Genomic DNA, 3,958 nt, shown 5'->3' with positions numbered 1-3,958 from the left:
TTGTACGTTTCGCTGCGCACTTTTTTCCGCGCTGGTTGGCACTTCACGCCGCTGCAGTTTGCAGTTTCCCCTTTTTCTGCGGTATCGTTTACTACCAGTGTGAGCCTCGTTTTCCGCAAAAGTAAGTAACCTTTCATTTCTCTTCTGTGGTGAAAGTGTCGGCTTTGCTTTAGCTAAGCCACTAACGCGCCTGATTGAACGGTCGGCTAGTGTGTCACTCCTTTGGTTTAGAAAACAGTATCAGCCAGTGTCTTACATACCAAAGTGCAGCGTTGAATGTATTCAAACAGGGCATTTGCATCTATTTGAGCTTTTGTTAAGTGGATACAGCTAGGCTGCTCTCGCATGCGAGTTGCTTTCTTTACCAAGGCGGTGACAAGGTGAACGTGACAAAGTTTAAACCAACGATCTTTGTTTAAGCGTACGTTGATAAGGCACGAATTTTTTCCTACACTTTGATTACAGTCTGTGCTCTATTGCATTCTGGCAGGGTTTTATTCTTGCCAAGGACTCTCATCTGGCCACCTGTGTGCTCCAACTCTCCTTGCTGTGATTGCCGTCAGTGAAACTCGCGTTAAAAAGGCTTTGGTTATCTTAACTGCGTCAAGCTTTTATTTCATTACGATTGAGAGCCCCGGCGCAAAGGTAGTTTACTCAGTGGTGCTGCTCTGTATGTGTGCAGGCTGTTTGACAGTGCAGTGAAGTACTACGGCCCTTTGCAGGCATGGCAGCTTTTATTTTTTGAAAAACCATTGCACCGTGCACAGCTGGCGTTGTCCCTGCTTCACTGTGTACATTTCGTTCTGGGTACAGGCTGTTCAACAGTGGTTTTCAGAGGACCTCCTTGCCTGCTCAACTTCCCAAGTTTTGGTAAGCACGCTTTGCAGCTGACACCTTTTCTTTCACTTCATGATTTCTTGTATAGGTCTAGGCTGTTTGCTCAAGTTTTGGTAAGCACGCTTTGCAGCTGACACCTTTTCTTTCACTTCATGATTTCTTGTATAGGTCTAGGCTGTTTGCTCAAGTTTTGGTAAGCACGCTTTGCAGCTGACACCTTTTCTTTCACTTCATGATTTCTTGTATAGGTCTAGGCTGTTTGCTAATGTTCATTCCACAAGCCCCATTATTTGTTTGTCCTTTAGAACTCCAACTGTTGGCCGGAGGAGCAAGGACCTGGTCCAGTTTCACGCAAATTAATCGCAGCACCTTGTACTTGGTTGTTCAGACGACTTGGCCTGGAGATTGTTTCAGTTCTGAGGTGGGAATCTGGACTAATGCTTCTTGTGCAGTCGTGTAAGTAATCTCTTGCCCGCTGTTCGAGCTTCATCGTACAGATTAGAAAGGGCTTCTTTGGCAATGCAGTGTTAGGAAACTTATACACACGCACTTTTATTTGTCTTATCTCTCAGATGTGCCCCTGTGTGGCTGTCAAGGTTAGGTCCAAGATTTAACCCGTCTCTGGTGTATACTGAAGTGATGCAGGTATTACCAGGACAGCAGCATCTCTGCTATGTTTTCGTGCGACGGTGCAAGATGTCAACCATCAACCACTTTTGATTCAGCCACATCTTGCAGGTAAGAGAAAGCCTCTTTGCAAGATATGCAGCTTAGGAGGTTCTGGGAGTACAGTGTGCATCACAGTAAGGCAGTGCAGTTGCTATTGACTGCTTGGCTTTCAGTGTCCATGCACGCTGTTTGAATTTTGCTTCTGTTGAAGGCCTCCACAGTGATTGACTTCTTGAGTTTATGGTGAGCCGTGGCACTCTGCTGAAATGCCGTTTGCAATGACATCATATGCATCTATGTTTTTAGTTAGCTTTTTTATTGCCTGTGCTGTCACTCCTTGCCATTTCCTGGTCTTATTTGCTTCCGACTCCTCAGTGACCATTCTACATGCACCTGACTGGCTGTGCTTTTGGTTACTCTAACATTTTTCACTTCTGCAGGCTGCTGAACAGAGCTGGATTTGACTTCCCCTTGTTACCGTCTAGTTGGCATCCTCCTTGCAAGAAAAGCGATTTTTGGAACACCTAGCGAGCTCTTCACTGCCATTCACATCACAGCAACTTGCTCATCAACGCATCCGTTGTGAACAAGGCCCGGGGCCGAATGAATTTTTGATTTAACAATAGACGATATGCGAAATTGCTTGGTGGTCTGGCAACACCGCGCCCACAACTTCCGGTAGCCATCTTGGTTCGGGCGAGCTCGTCGAGCTGGTGCATCGTTTGCTATGCGTACATTCTTGATATCGGTATAGCTGCCATGAATCTTGCGTGTGAAATTTCAACAGACAAGCTTCAGGTGCTGCGTTGTTATCACTGCTGATCTTTTACCAAATGTAGGTGCTTTCAGTAAGCGCCAACTTCCTCCTAATGCGTCCTCAGCTTCGCTTGAAGTCTGGCGCTGATGATAGCCATAATCGGCTCTGGGAAGTGTGTTGGCAAGTCGAACTCTGCGCCACTGTCATTTTAATTCGCGCATTAAAGCACCGGTTCAAACGTCACGCATTATCATAGCTATTTTATTCCCAGGTCGACGCGATTTCATCTGGTGGGGTAGCGAGCGGTTATTTTGCGCTGAGTGCACAGATGTCTTAACAAACTTCTCTGACAGTGTGAACTTTCGTTCGCGCCGACGCCAGGAGCTTCGTGCATTGCAGTATATTCACACAGGACCCTCGACCAGCTGCGTAATGTGATTCCTTTAGTGCAATGTACAATGCGCATCCGCGGTTTTCAACGTCACTGTTTCAGAGCCCTGCGCCGGCTAGTTTTCGCCGCAATTCGTTGAAACCGCGTCTTGCTTAAGACGCAGTTGAAGCGAGTATTGCGATGTTGTCAGTCGATATTAAGAAGAGGAAAGCGGGCACATATTAAAAATATTGTAAGCATAGACGCAGTTTTTTTTTTCAGATAAGCACTGAGCTACCGCGGCGGCTTGATTAGAGAAAGAGCATACAGCTGTAGGTGCCCGCACGGACTCGATACGCTGGTCAAGCTGTGTATGGGGGGGGGGGGGGTGAAATTCGCATGTTCGGTTGCCTCCGACACTTAATTCGCTTTCTCCGAAACATACACAAATTTCTTTGTTGCGAAGCAAGCTGTTGCAGCTTGCCACAACGATAATAAAATCTGATGGCCTGAAGCGTTTTCAGAACAGTGTTGCACGTACTTTCTAGCTTGGAAATGCGTCCCGCCTTCACAATAAAGTAGCTATATTTTTTTTTCAGACTTTCGCTGCCGGAGATATCGAATGTATAGGAATCCTCAAAAAATAAAGCATTCGCACCTCAGTTTTTATACGTAGGATGTATTGCTTCACAAAGACGCCTTAACGCGCATACCATATGCGGGCGCGATCACGTACGCCATATTATAAGAAAACAATGTGTGGGATCTTGCAACAACCCCATGGTCCAGAGAGATTGCTAGCCCTTCATAAACTTATCGACCACGGCAAAAACTTAACTGAACACGTAACAAACTAAGCAGTAATGTGCGTGTGGTTCTTCGAGTGCGCTTAGTACGCCAGGGCATGAGCAATCGAGGTTTTTAGATGGAGCGCACTGAGTGCCCATGCCCGCGATTTACCTGCACATTAATGAACGCGCTTCTTCGTGACTGGAATACACGCTTGAGGAACACAGGCGTAGGCTCGCTCAAAAAAATTACCTTCTCTATTACGTTGCTCAAATATGCGTCTACGTATATTCGCGCCCGACCGGAGAGTTAATAAATGCACTAAATCGTCTTCTAATTTTTATCAGAGGCAACAAAGGCTGTGGTCCGTATCTTAATGTAAACGCAAATCACCTAGAAAGCTTTGTGAAAAAACAGCGCAGAAAGCGCAAGCTGTGCACTGAATGGCGTGCTGACACGCGATACCTCACACGGCATTTGCTGTGCACATTGGGACAGAGCAAAGAAAAAATAGAAAAGCGAAAAGCTGGAACGCA

At 46.2% G+C, this 3,958-nt stretch overlaps 1 long non-coding RNA gene across 1 annotated transcript; it reads left to right on the top strand.

The window, feature by feature from the left end:
- LOC149334642 (uncharacterized) lies at positions 1–1,337 on the top strand. The gene is made up of 3 exons (XR_016285008.1): positions 1–121; positions 814–870; positions 1,143–1,337. It is a non-coding gene; the product is annotated as an uncharacterized LOC149334642 (long non-coding RNA).
- The last annotated feature ends 2,621 nt before the right edge of the window (positions 1,338–3,958 follow it).

Source organism: Amblyomma mixtum, chromosome 8 (genome assembly GCF_055824585.1).
Source record: "Amblyomma mixtum isolate Tamu chromosome 8, ASM5582458v1, whole genome shotgun sequence".
In the NCBI taxonomy this organism is placed as follows: domain Eukaryota; kingdom Metazoa; phylum Arthropoda; class Arachnida; order Ixodida; family Ixodidae; genus Amblyomma; species Amblyomma mixtum.
The sequence above is the reverse complement of the archived record's forward strand: the minus strand, read 5'-3'. Positions and strand labels throughout refer to the sequence as shown.